Here is a 21,616-nt window from a genome sequence, read left to right as displayed (position 1 = left end):
AAAGCAGGAAATTACCAACAGCTTCATTGATACCAAACAGTGGGCTAGTAAGTCACGACAAAGTTAAGTGGAAAGGTAGAAGTAGCCACATTAGCAAAGATGGTCAGGGAAGTGGCTTTTAGACTTAAGATCCGATGATACAGCTTTCTAAAACAAGAAAAATAAAGGACACAAACTGCTGTAGCTTACCCTTTTCTGCAATAGTATAACAAGTAACAGTGTGTCGAATGCACTTCAGGATTAAATAATTTTCCTCAATGAAGTCATGTGATAATAAGCTTCTGTCATGCTCATTTTGTGAATGGGGGTTTGAAGTGACTGAGAGATGCATTAATGCAGTTGTCAGTCACCAGACAGGAAGTGGCCTTGAACGTTTGTGACGACGCTGAAGGTTCGTTACAAACTGCCAGTGTGTGATTCTGTCTGAGCATGTGTTTGTCAGAGGTGGATGAGTGAGGACATCTATCATTTTAAAACCTCAGGGTCCCCCCACAGGGGTTCTTCATCCTGCCATTACTGCAGCTAGTGAACCATATTTTAATTTTCTTTTTTTATCAACTAAATGGTCCTTATGTGCTGTGCCTCGAGTCAGGCGGTTTGTATAATTAATCAGGTCATCACACTTCACACACCAAACAATATGATATACAAGTCAGACTGATCATATAATTTCTATACCAATCTAAACATGCACTTTAAGGAATGGTACAGATTTTTACGTCCAATTTTTTTGGTGTCTTAAGCTGTGCAAAAAAAAAAAAAAATAGTTGCCTTCTCTTGTAATAGCTTTCTTACTAAAAAAAATGAATAGATAAATGTGAGCACCTCACAGCACCTACAGTGTAAGTTATGAGTTAGAATTTCTTTGAGAAATTACTCAAAAAGGCAGGCTTTGGGAATTATCAATACATGATTAAAATCTAAAAATATTTTTCAAAAGGTCCAGTAATGGATGTAGAAAAAAATATTGAATTTTATTCCACTTCAGATGTTGTTTTAATATAAAAATATATTCATTTGCAAGTTTTGTTTATTATTATATGATATAAAAACAAAACATTTTATATTTGTGTTTTTGAATTTCGTTTTTAACTGTCTGTGTTTACGTTAACAAAAAGCATGAAGCTTTAATCCAGCACTTGTTTTCCTAATGATAACCAAGTCCTGTCTACAGTTAAGTTTCCATTTATTAACTCAAAAATAAGAACCCAACAGACTAAAGACAGCAATTCCTCAGCAGCTCTTTTGCCTGTGTCCATTTGCCCTCCATCGCTGTGTGACGGCTACCAAGACAGCAGCCAGTCAGTGTCACAGTCCTTTTTCACATTGAGCCAGTCCCTACCCAGGCAACTCCCGGCACACTCTGTGCCCTGAGCCAGGCCAGCGGGAGATCCGGAACGGCTCGAAAGGGCCAAGGCACAAAGGGCCAGCTGCTTGCAGAGCATTGGCTTTACGTCGTAGGAAGAAGGGCTTACTGAATGTACTGGATGCATGTGATCCATCTTTTTATAGTGCAGTTATTAGACATGGGAAATTAGTGAAAACGAAAGAGCACTGAAAACATATTTTTAAGAAGTAGTTTTATAGTGGTAGATTTATTTTTATATAATTACTCAGGATTCACTTAAATGATTACGAGCTGCCTGCCAGTCATATGCGCTTCTCAGATTAGATCCATCTTTTCTCAGTGATATTATTTGATAAACCAAAGCCTGTCTATTCACATTTCATTTGCTGCCCTTTCAACATTTTATTTTTGTGATTCGCTCAGATCAATTCCCAAACCTTCGCAACACCTCGTGCCCTCAATTGACATCTGTGGCAGTATGTGACGTCAAAGTGTAAAACTGCTCTGACATGGTGAGCCAAACTCATTGTCTGCATTAACTACATGCAGCTCAACTTAGGCTTAAAGTCATGGCTTATGAAGCCATGCAAGTGCACAAGCAGGGGTGTGCAAACACATCACAGAGGCTCATAAATATCTCATTCTACAAGGGATTTTCCATATGCATTCTTATGAGAGCTTACACTGAAAGAGTGCAGTAAGTGCATTAAATATAGCTGCACAGGAACTGCCGGGCCGATGTGAGAGCTGTGTCTATTGTAAGAAGTGGCAGCTATGAGGAAGAAACAAGGCCATTTTATTTCTTAAATGTATTGTCCTCTTTGGTTTACCATCTACACTGAGGTGTATGAAGAATACTGAGAATCATTGACTAGATGTTGACTCTTTGATAATTTAAATAAAAAAGGTCAATTTTAGCTAAAGATTCAAGTACAGCTGTACCATTAGAACATTACAGCTGCTAGTGGGCCTAAACCTTTGACAAAAAATCAGTCATCAAATGACAGGAAAATAAGTTGTTATTCAGAAAATGCAGCCAAGTACTTGACGTGTGAATGTGCAAAGCTTGCTTTTTTCGTAAGACTTATAATTTATGCCTTTTTGTGTTTTTGTTTGTTACAAAATGTTATTAATTGTGCCACTTTGTTACATGTTCATGAATGAATAAAACTCAATGTGTTTGCATTAATATTAAGAAGAAGAGCAGTCGTGACTTGTCTCAGCATTTGGGCTACAGCCAACTAAGCGTCTGTTGTGGGATGGTGCAGACAAACACCCACGTTTCTCCACTTTAATTTACACTTCCTAATAAACTAACAGTGCGACACCTGAAGGAATGAATATGAGAATGCAGTAAGCAGCATCACAAATACTCTCTACATTGACATGTTGATGGCCACAAACATCATAAATCTGCAAAATCAAAGTAATGCTCGCAGTTAAACTTGAAGTGTCAAGGATTACAGTGTTTTCGTTCTGTTGTTGAACACTAACGATGCTGCTCTCCCCTGAGATCGTCCTACTGGGACGATCGACATTCCCAAAGGGCTTTGTCACAGATGCTCTTTTTGTCTAAATTAGAAAATGATTATCACAGAAAGAAAGGTCACACTGTTAGCTGGAGGAAGCAGTGTTTTTTCCTTAGTTAAAAGTCACAGGCAGACTAAATATGATTGCATTATGAAAATATTTCAACAGAGTAAAAAGATTCAAATTCCGTTTTGTTCTTCACGTCTCAGATATGAGGATGTCAAGCTTTTCTCAGTCACACGAGTGTAAACTGAATATCTTTGGGTGGGTTTTGGAATGTTGGTCAAACAAAACAATACGATTAAACACGTAACCTTCTCCTCCAAGAATCAAGAGAATTATACTCAAAACAATTAACTGAATAAATAATCAGCACGTTCGTTGTTAATGAAAATTATCTCTAGTTGCAGCTGCAATTGAAATACAGTAAAATAAAAACCTATAAATTTGCAGATTTTGTGGTTTTGGTTGACTACAAATGTAACTATAATGAAATAATAATGTGTGAGCATAAACGCTAACTTTTCACTCTAGTTATATTTTAACACCCAAACTCCTCAAACACACCCTCAAAACAAACAAACAAAAAAAAACCACCACACCAGGAGAGGCATTTCCTCAGTTGTTGGCATTGTTGTAAGGTCCAGTTTTCAGAAATGAAAGAGTGGCTTTAAAATCTCTAGGCTGGCAGTATTGATGTCTAAAGCACTTTAGCAGTATCTCTGTCTCCGTCACAAGTACACACATAACAAGGAATACACATACACACATACACACTACACTTCCCCTTCCTGGTGAAGTACAGGATGTGCGAGTGAAGAACTAAGCAGTTTTTCTCCTCTCGGCTGTTGCCAGGAATGCTTTATGGGCCATGTTAATATTGGAGTTCTCCTGCTGGAAAGATTGCTTGATTCAATCAAGCAAGTCACTGCCTTGTAAAGTCATTACACTTTGTGCAATGTCATGTGTTCTGGAGCCAGTGGGCAGTTCTGTGTTTTGTCCCGGCGTTAGGGAAGTGGCCTAGCGAAAGCATGTGCGTTGGGCACGTCAGCGCCTATAAATAGCCGTCACCAACTAACGTAAACACTTTTTCAGAAATCAATTAGAAATGCATTTTCCATAACCAAAATACAACATGTTATCTTGGTCAATTTCTGCTCAGGTGCAGACTTGGGGGGGTGGGGGGGAGTCTTGCCACTGAATTTGCATGCACTGAAAGCTGGAGGGTATGAGATGGCAAAAGACAAGAACAGAGGAGATGCAGAGATTGTGGGGGATGAGAGGGAGGAGGAAGTTTATATCAAGGTAGAACATCAGAGGAGGAAGAAAAATACAGTGACCTCACTGATAGCATCTCTCCCAACTGTGTCACTTTTCTGAGAGGGACAGAAGAGCTGCGGGGAAAACTTGAAATATGCATATGGGAACGGCAAACAGCAGAGACATGTGAGAGGAAAGAAAACCAAAAGAGTAGCAGTTTTAGAGGCATTTTAAGTGAGTGGAGAAGAAGGAAAGGAGAGGAGAGTGCAGCAAGTACTTTTTTTAGCCTCAGTGCAGGCTGAGAAAAGCAGATTCTTACCTGCTCAGAGGTTGTGGTTGATGGGACGGAGAAGTGAGGAGAGTCAAAGGGTCCCGGGGTGGTCTGGGTGGTAGGGGGGTCTCGGTTCGGCTCGAAGCGGGGCTGGAGGGTGGTCCAGGAGAGGGGAGGAAGGATGGAGTGACAGGGAGCAGGGAGACGGGGAGGCTAAAGGGGGGAGAATAAACGCCGCTTGCCTCTCCCTCCCTTTCTCTCTCTCTTTATCTCTTTTCCTCCTCCAACATACACACACACGCGCACTCTGACACGCTCGGAGGCAGACACCAAAACCCCGAGTCACTCAGATAATAGACAGAGAAAGAGTCTTTACATTAACACGCTCTGCCACAGGGGGAGGACGGGGTGAGCTCCCCTCCCACTATCCTCCAGGCAGCCAATGAGAGGCGGCCGAGAGGTGTCCAGCCAGCCAATGAAAGCGGACGCAGCCGGTGCCTTACCCCAGCCAAAAAGTGCAATAGCTCATATCCAGTTGGAATAATTACAATATGGAAGGAGTCATGAAAAGCTTCCCTTCTGAAGGACAGACCAAGCATTACACTCCTGCCAGTGAGTGTGATTTAGGGCTGCTACAGACATTAGAGTGATTAGATTCTGGGCCACTCAGCCCAGAACGATAGCGCTGCTGCCAGACAGGTTTCAGTCAGCTGGAGTTTGAGAATTACTCATGCACAGTCAAAAAAGCAAGGCATGCATCAAGGCAGGGACACATTAGACATATGCAGGCATACATTTACATGCACATTCTCTCATACACTCCTATAATCACTTTTCTTATGCTTTGTACCATATCTTCACACCCAGCATTCTTCTGCAGAGAGCTCTCAGTAAGTGGGGGATGTTTTGATATTATGATATTTTTTTATTTATTGCTTAGCTGTAAAAAAAAATATGCACACAAAATGTCTTCGTCGCCATTGTTGTTCGAGCCAGTCAAGCTAGTCAAATGCTGACATATTGATAATAAATTATACAAATGTCAGTAGGTCATCAGCGTGTGGCTCTGACTGGTACTGATATAGATCTGGTTATTAGCTCTATAGCCCTAAAAGTCCATCAATGGTGGTGAGTGCAACTACTGGTACAGTTAGTTGATAATTCCTGAACAAGTGCTGCTCATGATTGTTTATGTGTATATATATGTATATATATATGTATATATATATATATATATATATATATATATATATATATATATATATATATCATGTTTCTAAATCCAACATTTTTTACAGTAGAGATATGCCTGCATAGCATTAGCGATTGCTTTGGTGTGCCCCAAATCCACAGGGAGAGGCTGCCTGTCTTGTACTGCTGATTGACATATAAGGGTGATGCTGCTGTAAATTATTTAACATATTCTAAGTGTTTCCACATGGCTAAATGGCCCAGAGTATTATGTAGTCTAGGGCTGCACTTAACAACATTTTTTATTGATCAAACGGATGATTGTTCTTTTTTTTTCAGATTGACGATTAACGGAATGATCATTGTAATTTTAATTACTTGATAAATATCAAAAACTTTTGTCATCAATATTTCAGTTTTTCATACAATCTTCAAATTATCATCCTCTATTTTCTGTTGTAGTATAGATATTAGACCACATTTGTCAGATGCCTGATAAGATCAGATCACTATTTTTACTGAAGTACTTGTCTTGAAACTTAAAATGGTAAGAACATGGATTCAGCAGTTAAAATAATCACAAGCAAATGCATTTAGGATCGGTGTGGGGCAGGAAAATAAGTGAAATGATTTTCAGGCTGGAACAACAGTCTGTAATGTTAGCTTTAGCCAGTTTCTTACTCATACATAGCTGTTAAAGTAAATGAAAAAGAAAAAATGCAACATAACGTATAGTATGGTAATCAAATGTGTTATTCTCTGAATTGATTAAAAGTATGTTAACCCTTTAGAACCCAGCGTAGCGCCGGCGCTACCTTTTGCATATTGATTTTTGATTGGCTGTAGATTTTAAACCAGATAAGATAGATCGATAATTCTTTTTGCATATAAAATCTGGGGAGTTACACTAACATTTCACACATCCATCGGGTCTCGGGGTGCTTTTTCGTTGCAGTGATGGGTTTGTAAAAATACACAATAAAGCGCACACAACAAAACTCTTTATAAACCAGACCACTGGTATTTGGAGGACTTCTTACGTTGAAATAAGCGTGATCACGTTGTGGCTATGACCTGTCACATGATTCTTATGTGTCCACACCCGAGAGGCTCCCGTCCCCATCAACAGGAAGTGACGTTGTTGCCGGGAGTTGTAATTTTTCACCCGACAACTACAACTGTAGTTTTCGGCTGTAGCCTGCACAGATATGAGCTCTCGCTCGTTTTAGTCCCACTTTTTTTTTTTTTAACAAAAACATTAACCAATAAACCATGATGTTTTTTTGTTTTTCCGTTTTTAAAACCTAAATGTACAAATGTATTATTTAACTAATGAAAAAACCACAGTGTTGTTTTTTTGCTCTAGCTTTTTAAGCTCGAAATACAAAATACGGCTGTTGTTTTATTTTGTTGCAATACCGGAAGTGTTTTGCTCTGGTCTGCACCGCGAATACATAAAGAATGGCTGCACTCGAGCCCTTTCTAATTTAATTTGGGAACTCTTTGAGAGTGGCAAAACCCACGCTGAAATCAGTGACACTTTGCGCCACCGAGGAGCTCCACATTGCTCAATAATACGTATCAGAAGGTTCTGCATGGAGAACAATTTAAGAAGACACAATCATGTGTCCGATGTCGATTTGGAGAGAGCTGTAATTTCTTCCGTTAACCAGGTATGTTATTTTCAGTGGCATACTTTATTAACCCTTGTGTTGTACTGTGGGTCAAAATTGACCCGTTTTAAAGTTTTAAAATGTGGGGAAAAAAAATTATTTTCACAGTGAAACTTCTGATGTACAAATTTTCAACATTTTTGGGAAATCTTTGAATATTTTTTGGTGGAAAAAAAGAAATGTTTAAAAAGTTTCTTAAGAACATTCACAAAATAAAAATCAACCAAGTATTTTTTTTTGGAAGATTTTTAGTCATTTTGTGAAAATATTTACAGGAATTTTCTTGCCAAATTTGGGGGACTTTTTTTAAATAAAATTTTTAAGGGAAACTTTTAAGGAATTATTGGAATTTTCTTCCAGAAGGTTTTGCAAATTTTCAGAAATTTGGGGGATTTTTTTGCTGAATTTTTGGATTTTTTTCAGACAAGAAAACTATATTTTTTGGTGCCTGTAAATGAGGACAACAGGAGGGTTAACTGTAGAATGTTATGTTTCACTTTTGTGTGTTTGTGTGTTTTACAGACAGGTCCGACATACGGACGAAAGTTTATGACAGGATACTTATCATCTATTGGTGTACGTGCAGGAGAAACCAGGGTGGGCAGGGTCTTAAGAGAGGTGCACCAACCTTACCACAATCTGTGACAGCATGTAAGTAGCATTGACAATTTTATACTTAAGACTGTATCAAAATTTATTACTGCTAATCATAACATTACATTATTGTATCTTTTCACTTCAAAGGGTGCGCGTAATCTAAACCCCATCCCATACCATGCAGAATATCCAGGACATAAACTGCACATGGACCAAAACGAGAAGTTGGTTATGTTTGGGGTTACCCATGTTATCACAGTGGATGGGTACAGTTCAAAAATCGTAGCTAACACTACAATGCCCATTAAAAACAACCTCATTATTTATGAAGATGTGTATAGGTAAGTAACATGCTTACCAGAGCATTTATCTTGTTGATCTAAATAAATATTATACCCCTATGGCTGCAAACAGGGCTTGACAAACTTTTCTGACTACTGGCCACCCAGGCATTTAGGAGTTTTGCTAGCCATAATTTGTGTAGTGTAGTGTATGATAAGACAATTAACTATTATAGTTTGATATTACAATTTATTTAACAGCCACTGAAAATGAACAATGTATGCATGTGTGTATGTATGTGTGTGTTATGCCGTGGTTGCAAACTGTAATATTTGGTGTATACTGCATATGTATGATTTGTGAGATATTCTTAGAAGCATCTTTTTATTACAGATCTGCAGTTGTCACACATGGAATGTGGGACCAAGTAAGGGTGGACTATGGAAAAGAGTTTTACCTCAGCCTCTACATGCAGGAAATCCTGTCAGGGCATAGACATAATGTCAACAGGCCACCTTATGTTCAGTCTACATCTTCCAGGGTAAGATTCTCTATTAATATTAATCAGGAAACTGGGAGTTTTATGGGTTTTATTATTATACTCTTACTGTATATGCACAAGTCAGCTGTGTAATCCTTGCACAATTCATTTCACTAGTGATTGATGTAGTTTTCAGTAAATCTATTAGCTGTCTTTAAAAAGTACTTGCTGCCATGTACATTTCTGGTTATGTTTCAAATTACCTTTTCTTACCATGTACCTTTTCAATGTATTATTTTTTTTCTCCCAGAATCTTAGGGTAGAGCGAATATGGCCAGATTAATAATCGTGTTAATTATCCACTGAAGGCAGCTTTGGTGCACCTGGTGGACCAAGAGACCATAGACATGCAGGACAACACTATAATTCTGTGTGTCTAACCTGGGTTGCCTTCTCAGCCAAATTGGATTAAACCGTGTTGTCTGTGCATGGAATACCCACAGGATACCAGGTTGGCAAAATAATTACCTAGTGATTTCAATAAATTATGTAAGAGCTAACTAGTTGAATAAAAATACATTTCAATTCATTTACTAGGCCGTGGCATACCCAATGATATGGCATCTGGTGGATGTGCTGCCAAAATAGCAATGAACTTGCTACCCAGTGCAACTGATGCAGCTCACGGTTATCAGCGGGATCTAGGATCTTCTCTGCAGACAGAGTCAACCTTTGATGTGGACCCATTTTCTAACGAAGAGGACAGAAGCCTGGCAGAGCTTGAGTTTGGGAATGCTTACCCTGATCTCTCTATTATTTTTGACAATGTTGTCAACCATGAATATGATGTTTTCAATGAAGCACTTTTCTGCCTGCTCAATGTTACAGAGAGACATGTGTGAAATGTAACAAATTATGAAATAATAAATTGTTCACACATTAAAATATGTGGTCATTTGGAATTGATTAAAAATGCTTGAACATTTACAGTTTATAAAAAAGACAAGATTAAATTTAGTGCAATACAACTGTTTTATTGTTGAAGAATATCTCTAAACTTTATAAAAACATTCTTAAGAACAAGAGAACCTATTAAAACATTATTCTTTAAGAACAAGAGAACCTATTAAAACATTATTCTTTAAGAACAAGAGAACTTCTTAAAACATTATTCTTTAAGAACAAGAGAACCTATTAAAACATTATTCTTTAAGAACAAGAGAACCTATTAAAACATTATTCTTTAAGAACAAGAGAACTTCTTAAAACATTATTCTTTAAGAACAAGAGAACCTATTGAAACATTATTCTTTAAGAACAAGAGAACTTCTTAAAACATTATTCTTTAAGAACAAGAGAACTTTCCCCCCCAATCTCACACACACACACAAAAGACTTGAATAAAAATGTACAAAGTAGGTTGTCAGTGAGGGGTGTGTGACATCCTTGACCAACAAAATAAATTTGGTATATATAAAATGGAGAAATTCACCAACGTTTGAGTTGGGACAAATGTTATCATTCTTTAGTTTTATCAGAAATGATAATTATTACGCTCAACAAATAATACTGCGCAGTGCAACCACTGCCTCATCTAACCCCACAACAGTCTGAACATGATACTGAAAATTATCCATGCGACACTTGGGACAGTGATCGTGGTTTTGCTGCCACTACAGTAGGCAAGACTGACAACCCAGCAGACTTCTGCAGCATTCAGCAAACATCGGTTCCTTCATAGGATCTGCACAAATAATGGGGAAGATGTTACTGTGAATGCAATATTGTTTTTGTTAAACGGTAACATTGTTAACTTCAGATAATTACCGCTGCATATGACGCAGGCAAATGCAGCTTTGACAGGTGCAGCCTGACTGGCACTGAGGCACAGAGCTGTATGTGGATTGGCCTCCACATACCCGACCAGCTCTTTCACAGTTTTTGAGAATTCCTGTAGACCCTGGGACGCAAGAACAACATCCTCTATTTGTTCCAGAACACCTGGAAGTCCACTGTCCTCTAGATGACTAAAAAATAATAAATAAACATGTACTATTGTCTCATTAGCAAAGACAACCAACTAAAACATTCCAATGCTTGCACTTAAGCAACTTACCTTTCTCTCCTTCTTTTATTCCCCCTTAGTCTATGTAGTTGTCCTTCTGGCACAGCAAATATTTTTCTTGCATGCTGCTTCCAGAAAGCAGGTCCTATAGTGTTTGATAAAACACCAAACATGCAGTTTTTATTATTACTATTTACATAAAGTTAAGCTTAGTTAGCATGATTTTAATTAGGTGTGGGCAATATAACCAAAAATGTATTTCACATCATTTTTTCTTCAGTGTGTCCAGTGATCATTCATCAGGTTTGATACTTATGGTTTACGTTGTAAAAACGATATGCACGCATGACAAGTAGTTATCAAAGATTGTATAGGAGCAAAAGGAATAGTGACAAATAAAAAGTGGAAGCTGTATTACAAAATCTATACTACTTTGTATAACTGTATATAAAAATTTTGATTTTTGGAAGAAAAAATGGTATTTGGTATGTACTGGTATATATTGCCCAGCTGTCATTTAAAAAAATGTATAGATGTAGGTACCCCTTGTTCCTTCGCAGTCCATTATTTCATTGAGGTGACTGTCAATAAGTACAATGGGTTCATCTTGTCCAAGAGCATCAGCAACTTTGGCCTTGATGCTGGGAACTGAACACTCGAATTCAGAGAATTTTATGATGACTGTCTTTTCAGTTTCCATGACCCCATCAACTATCTCTGCTACAAAGACATTCCTAAGTGTAAAAAAAACATCAGCACATTATGATACACTTAAACGCACCGAGCAAGTAGTAGGTCAAGGAGGTCAAACACCCGACCTTCACCAGGCAACACACCCCTGTTGTCGTCAGCTGTTAGAAAAATTGAATCTGCACGTACCTCAAAGCAAAAAGACAATGAAAAAATTTGAATAATGAATTACTGATTTATAAAATAAGCCATAGTTTGAAGGACAGTCAATAATTATTAATTATCGATATAAATTATTTATTCAAATTATTTACTATGACTAAGGCGTTTGCCAACTTGTCCTTCGTTTTCGGTCCCCCCTACAAATTTCCCATTATACATACAGGACTTTGATATAAGACAAAACCTTTAGGAGGACGATAAAAACGTTTGTAAGACAGGAATAAATTTTGTCCATAAAGGGGGGTATAAATAAGCCTTATAGTGAATGAACATTGTGGTACCCATAGATATTAACATTAACTGGTAATATCTATGGTGGTACCGTGGCTGTTGCGCCAGTGAAGTTTATATAGTTAACGGCCACGTGGTTCAGTGAACTACATACATATGTGAAATTTTATTATAATGACTTACATTCTTGTGAGCCTAAATAAAAGTTAAGCCTGGGCTAAAACATTCAGTAAATAAAAAACTAAACCAGGGCTAACCACTTAGCATTAGTGTAGGCTTACAGTGATAATCGCCAGAGTTCTTTACATTTTAATACTTAAAAATACTTACTTGGAATATTAGAGCAATTTTGTGCACACTGAGATCATCGGCTCTCAGTGTGATGCGTCGACTCCCTCTAAACAACACAAAAAATGTTCATTTCTTCTCTACTCTTCGCTGTAGAGAACGTGGTGCTGAGTTCGGGACAGAGAACTGAAGTCAAGTCACCACGAGTTCTGACTTTGATTTCCGGTTCCGCCGGTAGCTTCCAAATGGCGCGCCGAAGGAAAAGGTTTTTTTTGTTTGTTTAAACCTTAAAATTGGTAAAAACGCAGCGTTTTTTTCTTTCTCTATTTTTCGTTTTTCGAATTTCATTTTTAGGCGAAAAAACAAAAAAAAAAAAAAAACCCAAAGCGATCATTTGTTTTTCCTCATTATATTTTGGAACGGAAAAACGAATCAGCGAACCATACACGGATTGTCCGTGTACGGATCTGGTAATTGGATTTTCCGATCTGAAACGGGTATTGAAAAACAAAGAACGAGTGGTTATTTGATTTTCGTTTTAAAATACAAAAATTAAAATTGAAATACAAGGCGTTTTTCCTTTTCATGATCAAAAAGGGATACATTATTTTTTGCTTTGATTTTTGTTTTATATTTAGAATAACAAGAAAGTAAAATCAGTAAGAGACAGAATCCAAAAAGGTCCCTTTTTTCATTTTCTGAGACCGGAAGTGGTCATCAGCCAGTGTGGAGCCAAACGGAGTAGGGTGCATAGACTGTACATACATTTTTTACGTGAGTTTTCATGGTCAAAATGAGAGATCAGGTGGCCGATCTTAAAATAAATCATTATTGATTTTTTTATAGAGCATTAAAGTTTTGCGAAGCCAGGGGGCGGGACTACTTGATTGACAGTCCGGGCTGGAATGATTGACAGGTCCTATGGAGGAGGCAGCAGAGACTCTGCTCTCCTCCTTTGGATTAATTCTGATATAATAACTGTTGGTTTATTTATCGGTGCAGCAGCAGAACATTTTCCACAGACAGTTTTCCTGCCCGTTGGCTTGTTTTAACCAGTTTTCTACCTTCGGCTGATTCTACCAGCAGACACTGAAAGGACTCTGATAGTTCGGTAAGTAAATGTTTATTTTCGTATCGGTGCCGCTTTTAATGCACTTTATATGCAGCTTTAGTGTCAGATGTAATGTGTGCCATGCACTCCAGATGTTGGTGGAGTTTGTTTCAGTGTGTGTTGACCAGAGAAGAAAGTTAGCATAGTAAATATTAGCTTTAATGTTAGCGATGCTAACCGAGCTAGCTGCTCAGTCGTCGCCTGATTAATGCTAACATAGCATCAAGCTAATGTGTTGAGTTTCATGTAAACAGCTGAAGTGTGTTGTGTTCCTGTAATGTGGTTCATTAAGTTCATAAAACTGTGGCTGGTTGACATTAATGCAACGTTCAGGAAACTTAAATGTGATTAAAACAGTAACGTTAATGTTCTAGTTGTCAGTAATCAGCTTTAATTTGACACTAAAACAGACTGATAGTTTTAAATGACATCAGTTTCATTAATTTGTTGAAAATTGTCTCATTTGTTGTTGTGATGTTGCTGCTGATTCATTAAAAGCAGATGATCCATGTTAGTTCTAGTATCAGAAGTACAAGAAGGAAAACGGAAGTTTAGTTCTGCTACATCAAAGATTTCAGGAATATAATAACTAAATGAGTCTTTATGCCTCAAACTTTATTTTACAATAAAGAAATAATGAAATAATCACAGATAATAAAAATATAAATAGCAGAGAAAACCTGAGAGAATAATTTCCTGAAAAGTCTGTGAAGGAAAAGCAGCTTTTTTATCCTGAAAGATCAGAATCAGCTCCAACTAGGGCTGGGCGATAAATCGATTTTATCGATTAATTCGAGTTTGTACTTAATGTCGATTTGTTTTAATGAAAATCGTTTTCTCATCAACATCCGCCACCAACGCCTGCCTGCTTGGCTCCCGTAGTTCAGAGTGCGCGCCCCCCCTTGATACACAAACAACATGGCAGCAAGTGGTGCAGATCTAAAGGCGCGTGTCCACTAGATGCAATTTTCCCGCACAGCAACGCACCGCATCTGAAAATCGCATGGACGGCGGGTGGTCACTAGCGGACCACAACATGGTCACATGACAGCGCTGAGCAACAGCAGGCTGCTACGTGGTCACGTGACCGAGCTTTCAGCTGGACAGTCCGGCAGACAATTCGGATAAACACAGCGGCTCGGCCGCAAATGTTCCCTTTTATTTCAAAAAACACGTCAGTGAAAAGTATTTCTGAAAGCATTTGAGGCGAGAAATAATCTGTGCGGCAGCTGAATCTGTCCTCGTTTTAGGTCACCGACGCCTAGTTTAGAAGTTTGAGGACAGTTTCACAATGCGTGGAATCTCCGCACGCCTCACTGAATTTGCATTAAGTAGAAGTCAGTCTACTTTATGCAAATGAGCTGCAGCCCATCCAGGTAAACACACCGGATCGCAGCGGAAAACACACCGCAACCGGACCAGCATGCCACATGCAGCACATTTCCAGCTGCGATCCGGTGTGTTTACCTGGAGAGGGCTGCAGCTCATTTGCATAACATAGACTGGACTCCGGCGTGCAGGCATTAGGTAGGGGGTAAAAAAAAAAATCGTATAAATCGTGAATCGAGATTTTTGTGAAAAAATCTGAGATTTTTTTTTTAGGCCATATCGCCCAGCCCTATCTCCAACATCTACATCTGACAGCATCAAGTCAACCAGAAAGAAAAGAAAAAAGAAAATTACTTCTTTCTGATCACATCTGTTCCGCTGCTCACAGTCTGCTGCTGCTCACATTCTTCACATTTATAGTCCACTTTTAAAAGTTCAGCAGACAGGTGCTCTTCTTTGGAGTGTGACGATGTCGTCGGTGATGTGGAGAGTGAAGTTTCCGTTTCACCCACAGCATGCTTTAGGGCAGCTGGGTCGGACTTGATGTTTGAAATACTGACCAACAGCTCAGATTTAACTGTCTGTAGTTCCGTTTTGATGGGTGTTAAACTTTCACTCAAAGCCGCCAGGAGCGGGGTCTTTAAAATAACCGCCGTCTCGTTACAGAGTGAAAGTAGCAATTCCTCCTTAAGGTCAGAGATTGCAGCATCTGAGGGCCTCTTCAAAAGAAGACGTTGTTGATGAAGGCGTTCTGGAGCAGGACCAGAAAACCACTACCAAGCAGCCTTGAGATCTTAGGCAGCGTCTCCCTTGGGTGGGTGTCAACAGTGTTCACGGTCAGGTCTGTGGTAATCCTGTCAAAAAACAAAACAGAAAAAAATGTAGATTATGAATCAACATGTAACCAAAGCACTCTGTGTATAATGCCATAGTATAGGATGTAGTTCAGAAAATGTCAAAGTATAGTATACTTTTCAAGAATAACATAGTATGGCCTGTAGTTCATAGTATATCATGTCGGCAAAAAAACCCAACTGATTATTATGTGGTTCAAAAAGTGCAAAATGATAGGATGTTGCCTAAAATTGTCATGTATATGTGGTTCAAAAACTGTCATAGTGCAGTATAATGTCAAAATGGTATGTTTTTCAAGAAAACATGAGAGTATATGTCGTCTAAAAATGCCATAAAATATTTCATTGCACAAGTAAAAGTATAGTAATTTTTAAAACTGTTCAAATTCTTATATGTTGCAAAAAACAAAAAAAAACTAAAACAAAAAAAACGTGTGTCGCTCTAAAAACGTGATAGTATAGCATGTCACTCAAAACGTCATAGTATAGCATGTCGCTCTAAAAACGTCATAGTATAGCATGTCGTCCAAAAAACGTCATCGTATAGCATGTCGCTCTTGAAACGTCATAGTATAGCATGTTGCTCTACAAACGTCATAGTATAGCATGTTGCTCTAAAAATGTCATAGTATAGCCTTTGGTCCAAAAAACGTCATAGTATAGCATGTCGCTCTAAACGCGTCACAGTATAGCATGTTGCTCTAAAAACATCATAGTATAGCATGTCGCTCTAAAAACGTCATAGTATGGCATGTCGCTCTAAAAACGTCATAGTATAGCATGTCGCTCTAAAAACGTCATACTATAGCATGTCGCTCTAAAAACGTGATAGTATAGCATGTCACTCAAAACGTCATAGTATAGCATGTCGCTCTAAAAACGTCATAGTATAGCATGTCGTCCAAAAAACGGCATCGTATAGCATGTCGCTCTTGAAACGTCATAGTATAGCATGTTGCTCTACAAACGTCATAGTATAGCATGTTGCTCTAAAAATGTCATAGTATAGCCTTTGGTCCAAAAAACGTCATAGTATAGCATGTCGCTCTAAACACGTCACAGTATAGCATGTTGCTCTAAAAACATCATAGTATAGCATGTCGCTCTAAAAACGTCATAGTATGGCATGTTGCTCTAAAAACGTCATAGTATAGCCCTTGGTCCAAAAAACGTCATAGTATAGCATGTCACTATAAAAACGTCATAGTATAGCATGTCGCTCGAAAAGACGTCATAGTATAGCATGTTGCTCTAAAAACGTCATAGTACAGCATGTCGCTCTAAAAACGTCATAGTATGGCATGTTGCTCTAAAAACGTCATAGTATAGCATGTCGCTCTAAAAATGTCATAGTATAGCATATCGCTCTAAAAACATCATAGTATAGCCTTTGGTCCAAAAAACGTCATAGTATAGCATGTCGCTCTAAAAACATCATAGTATAGCATGTCGCTCTCAAAACGTCATAGTATAGCATGTCGATCTAAAAATGTCATAGTATACCATGTTCCTAAAAAAACGTGATAGTATAGCATGTTGCTCTAAAAACATCATAGTATAGCCCTTGGTCCAAAAAAGTCATAGTATAGCATGTCATCCAAAGAACATCATAGTATAGCATGTCGCTCTTAAAACGTCATATTACAGCATGTCGCTCTGAAAACATCATAGTATAGCATGTCGCTCTAAAAACGTCATAGTATAGCATGTCGCTCTAAAAACGTCATAGTATAGCCTTTGGTCCAAAAAACGTCATATTACAGCATGTCGCTCTAAAAACGTGATAGTATAGCATGTCACTCAAAACATGTCATAGTATAGCATGTCGCTCTAAAAACGTCATAGTATAGCATGTCGTCCAAAAAACGTCATCGTATAGCATGTCGCTCTTGAAACGTCATAGTATGGCATGTTGCTCTAAAAACGTCATAGTATATCCCTTGGTCCAAAAAACGTCATAGTATAGCATGTCATCCAGAAAACGTCATCATATAGCATGTCGCTCTTGAAACGTCAGCATATAGCATGTCGCTCTAAAAATGTCATAGTATAGCATGTCGATCTAAAAACATCATAGTATTGCCTTTGGTCCACAAAATGTTTTGTCCCGGCTGTCTGAAGTAGGTGAGGAGCAACACCAAAACAGTCCAAGCGCTGGTTTCCAAAAGGTTAGACAAGTATTTATTTGAAAGAGGAAACTTACAACAACACAACATGTGAGGGGGTTAAAAGCAAATGGGTGCTAGTAAAATAAAAATAAACAGAACTAAAAGTGAACATCATGTTGACACTGATGGGCATTCCAACTAGGAACAAAGTAAAAGATAATCAATACGAAAAAAAACCTCTTCCTGTTCACCTCTTCAAACCCAAATACACACCACAGTAGCACCCTAAACTAAAACTACCAATGGGTTTCCTGTTTTCCTTTCTGAACAATTCAAAGGTCCCTCTCTATCTCCCCACACATCCACCAACCACTGGAACACATCTCCAAAGTTCTGCCGGGCCAGCTCAGCTTCCCCTCAGAAGAAGTGCCCCCACCTGCCAGATGAAGGAGCCTTTTGAGAGGCAGCTGGCATCATGATTGGACTGTACTTTGGTCTGTTCCAATCCAGCTTCAGCTCCAGAGACGGCAGGCAGGACGAGTCAACGGAGGCCGGGTGGACGAAGGCATGCAGCTGAGTACAATCCAGAAAACAACAGAGGAGGAGTGCAGCAGCCCAGGACCAGAACAAACAGAGTAGCATCATATGTCTCTTAGAAAACATCATAGTTTAGCCTTTGGTATGAAAAAACGCCATCATATACATCGTATATTGTACAAATAACAAGTCAAAGCAAAGAGACATACATTGTAGAATTGTAGTAATTGTGGGCTGAATGATTTACTGATTATCAGTATTTTATTTTTTACTGATTTACGGTAATAAATACATTTAAAAATGGCGCTACTTTGGCTCTGAACCTTAATCTACCTGTGGTCGCTCTGTCTTCTGGAGTGATTTGATTGGTTATACGTCACAAATAAAACTCCTTTAACTTAACATCTGTAAATAAAACAAAAACATATCAACAAAGTTTCCTGTTAGAGTTTGAGTTCTTCTAAGTTTAACTCAAGATTTTAAATACTTTCATTTACTGCAAATGAATATCTACTCCAAGTATCTCACTAATAATCATTATCAGCCTTAAAAACCCACAAAACACCCCTCTATACTCGACCACATTTAGTACAGTCCGGTTCCCCCTTCTATAAATCTGCTTGGAATCGTCCATTTCCTGTTTGTCAAAGTGGCCTTCTACCTGGACAGGTTTTGTTGGAGCTCATGCAACAAACATTTTGGGTAACTGCACTTTAATATGGATGGATGACACTGAATTAGAGTCTGTTTTCATGACTGAGTTAAGATGTGTAGCTCTGTCATTAAATAGTAAATTATTTCTCAGAATTCACAGAGAAAAGTCTGAAATGTTTGCTAGGTTAGCGTCCCACATGTTCTTTGGCTCAGCTAAAGCTAACTCTCTCCAACTTCTGGATCTCTTGAGTTGCTTGTTAAAATATCTTGCTGTAGGTGCTGAAGCTCAGAAAGTCTGAGATGTTTGTTCAAAATAAGCTCATTCTCAAGTCTTATCTGAACTGTCCTCTTTTGTTTGAACTTTCCCTAAACTTAGGAGTTAATGACAGAGCAGCACATCCAGACTCAGTCTCATTTATGTAGAGATTAAACTTCAGTGTCATTCATTGATGTTAAAGTGCAGTTTTTCAAATGTTTGTTGCACATGCTCCCAACCAAACCAGTCCAGGTCGAAGACGATGTGAAGAGAAAGCTCCAGAGGATGAATATCACACATTTACGTGGGAAATAAATGTCCTTTAATTTGACATTGTCATGCAAATGATGTTCAGATCTTTGAGTGTTTTGTTGATGTTTGTTTCTAAATGTTTTTTGACACTCGGCCCCAAAGATTAAAACCTTCTACGGCTCACAAGCTGCAACAATTCACACATTATCAACTATCTTTCTGACTAAACTAAGATAAAAAGTGAAAAACTGTCTGATTTCTGCATCATGAATGTAAATCTTTTTGTTTTTTATGACAGTAAACTGAATATATTTGGGTTTGACATTTTATAAAACAAAACAAGAAATGAATTACTGGAGAAAACAACAGATTAATGGACAAAGAAAATGGCTGAATTACTCCAACATTACAAGATACATACAATTTGAATTCAATTTTATTTATATAACACCAATTACAGGTCAAATTGTCTCAAGACACTTTATTTTTATATTTTTTGTCATATTTAAAATATGACAAAGTAAGAAATTTAAACCTCTTGACTAATCCAATTTATTACTTGGTTTTTAAGAGACTAATCGACACCTAAAATAACTTTCTCCACTAAAACTGATAAACATGAGGTCAAATAGAAGGAACAGTTTTAAATACTGCAGTCCCATGATGACAAGAATAAAGTTTGTCAACAAAAACTAAATCTGCTGGTGGATTCCATTAAAGTCCTAATAAATGATAATAAAGTGTGATACTAAAGGTTTGTGGTGCTAAAAATAAAAAGATTTCAAGTTGAACATCTGGATGGAGGTTGATATAAGTTGACCTCCTTTCATTTCTCTGGAGCCGACTCCATGGATTTTATGGATGGTGGTTAAAGACTTGCTCTTCTAGTCGTCTTCCTTCTAGTCGCTGTAAAAAGTCAGTCCATCCTGACCGACTTCAACACCTCTTCATGACAACTTGTTCTGCCTCCGACCTGGTGGAAACTCCAGAAACTCGGGAAAACCCATGGAGACTCGAAGAACTCGTGGAGACTCGAAGAACTCGTCGGGCGGGGGAAGGTGTGGTGGGTTGTGGGGGGAGGTGGGGGAGTAGAGGGGGGAGGCCACCACCCACCTCCCCGCCTACTCTCCGCCCTGACTCCACCCAGACTCCGCCTTGGCTCCACCCATGTGGTGACATCAGAAACTACGATGTCAAAGGGACGACGAATTTATTTCTTTTTATCTGATCTGTAGCTCAGTGAGTTAAGGATTTGCCTATGGAGCTGCAGGTCGCTGGTTCAAGACCAGACCCTTCTTAAATTTTTATCAAAATCCTGACAAAGACAAAGAAAGAAAAGTGCCGGTGGTGGGTCTTGAACCTGCGACCCTCCGCTCTGTAGTCTCTCCTCTTATCCCCCTGAGCTACTCGCTCAGATACTAATTCTTCTTTTTTTTACGCATTTATCATCTATTTTTTTTCGTTTTCGAGTTTTTTTTTTCCTCGAGTCTTGACTCGACCGTTTTTTTCAGGAGGTTGGACTTCAGCCTTTGTGCTGGAGGGTTGAACCCTCAGTTCCAAGACTTTCCAAAGCCTCCACCCCTCCCGAGTCCTCAGGACCTGTGCTTTCACACAGTCTGAGGGCTGAAATTTTCTAAGTCCCACAGTAGTTCTCTGTTAGATTGAACTTTCAGACAGTCCAAGGACTGATATCTTCTAAGTTCCTGAGTACTTCTCTGTTAGTTTGAACCTTCAGACAGTCTGAGGGCTGAAATTTTCTAACTCCCACAGTAGTTCTCTGTTAGATTTAACTTTCAGACAGCCCAAGGACTGATATCTTCTAAGTTCTTGAGTAGTTCTCTGTTAGTTTGAACCTTCAGACAGTCTGAGGACTGAAATTTTAAAAGTTTCTCAGTACTTCTCTGTTAGTTTGAACTTTCTGGTTAACAGAAGCCTTAAAACTTGTGACCATGAGTCTTGATTTCACATTTAGATCATCCATCTGAGTTCTTCTCAGACCTTCACCTGTAGGTTTTTTAGAAATCCTCAACAAACTTTGATTCTCTTCACTGAACAGTAAAGTTTGTGGAGATCAGAAGGTAACATTAGTTTGATCGATGCCTTCAACTACTAGTAGACTTTATCTGGAAAGTAGTTTTCTGAAATGAGTTCTTAGTAAATCTGTCCACAATCAAACCAAGAACATAGAAAGAGGAAATGTTTGAAGAAACAACTTGATGTTTTCGTTTCAGACTAGAAAACGCTTTAAGACTTCTTTATCTGTATTTGCTCTTTTTGATCGTTTTATTGTCTCTTCTGTTTAATTTGATCTTCTAAAGTCTAACTGGTGTCTTTTCAAATGTTTTGTCTTTAGTTTGATTCTTCTTAAACATTTAGTTTTTCTTTT

The 21,616-nt window shown here is 38.3% G+C and overlaps 1 protein-coding gene across 5 annotated transcripts in view; it reads right to left on the bottom strand.

The window, feature by feature from the left end:
- pcbp3 (poly(rC) binding protein 3) overlaps positions 1-4,770 on the bottom strand; it is an 82,241-nt gene extending 77,471 nt beyond the window's left edge. For 3 of the 5 annotated variants that reach the window (XM_023274516.3, XM_023274515.3, XM_023274517.3), the window contains exon 1: positions 4,458-4,770. The gene's annotated coding sequence lies outside the window, so the exon portion shown is untranslated. The remainder of the gene's footprint in view (positions 1-4,457) is intronic. The other 2 variants (XM_023274511.3, XM_023274513.3) reach the window with 1 other exon arrangement.
- Positions 4,771-21,616: the final 16,846 nt, after the last annotated feature.

Source organism: Amphiprion ocellaris, chromosome 11 (assembly GCF_022539595.1).
Source record: "Amphiprion ocellaris isolate individual 3 ecotype Okinawa chromosome 11, ASM2253959v1, whole genome shotgun sequence".
In the NCBI taxonomy this organism is placed as follows: Eukaryota; Metazoa; Chordata; class Actinopteri; family Pomacentridae; genus Amphiprion; species Amphiprion ocellaris.
This window is presented reverse-complemented; position numbering and strand designations above follow the sequence as displayed.